We start from the raw sequence: 614 nt of genomic DNA, 5'->3' as shown, positions 1-614 counted from the left end.
GGCAACATATACAAGACAATGCTTAAACCATCAAGTTTCATTGATTTCACAAAGCTGTTTATCAAAACAAAATTGAAAAATCTTCTTCACCAGCCAAAACAAGTTTAACAAAATTCAGGCCCTTACCAATACTATTATAAAGTCCTTAAACTATACACCTACAATAATTCAAGCTTCAAAAATCTGAAATTAACATGTGCTCCCTGGAGTTTTCATTCCAAATGTAACTTCAGGAGTAAAACCATATATGAGGCTTTAATAAAATCACCAATTATTCCATTTAGTATTGATTCTGTTACAAATGTAGCTATAATTGTAAATACAGGCCTTTTATTCTTCTTGATTTAAGATTTATATCCAACAGTGGGTAAATTACATAATCGTCATTCATTAAAAAGTTAAGAATTAAGATTTTATAGCAATATAAAAGGGTTGGTTAACAAAATTATTCACTTGATTCATGAGGAAAATATATTAGAAGCAAAATAAAGAAATGTTAACAATATCCATATTAAAACCAAAAATCAATTATTGCCTCTAAGGTGTGTTATGGCTATGAAACCAGTACTCCATTTGCTCACAAAGAAAAGATAGTAGGAATAAAAAAAAAAAAA

This window comes from Propithecus coquereli, unplaced genomic scaffold, assembly GCF_000956105.1.
Source record: "Propithecus coquereli isolate 6110/MARCELLA unplaced genomic scaffold, Pcoq_1.0 Scaffold517, whole genome shotgun sequence".
Classification (NCBI taxonomy): Eukaryota; Metazoa; Chordata; class Mammalia; order Primates; family Indriidae; genus Propithecus; species Propithecus coquereli.
This window is presented reverse-complemented; position numbering follows the sequence as displayed.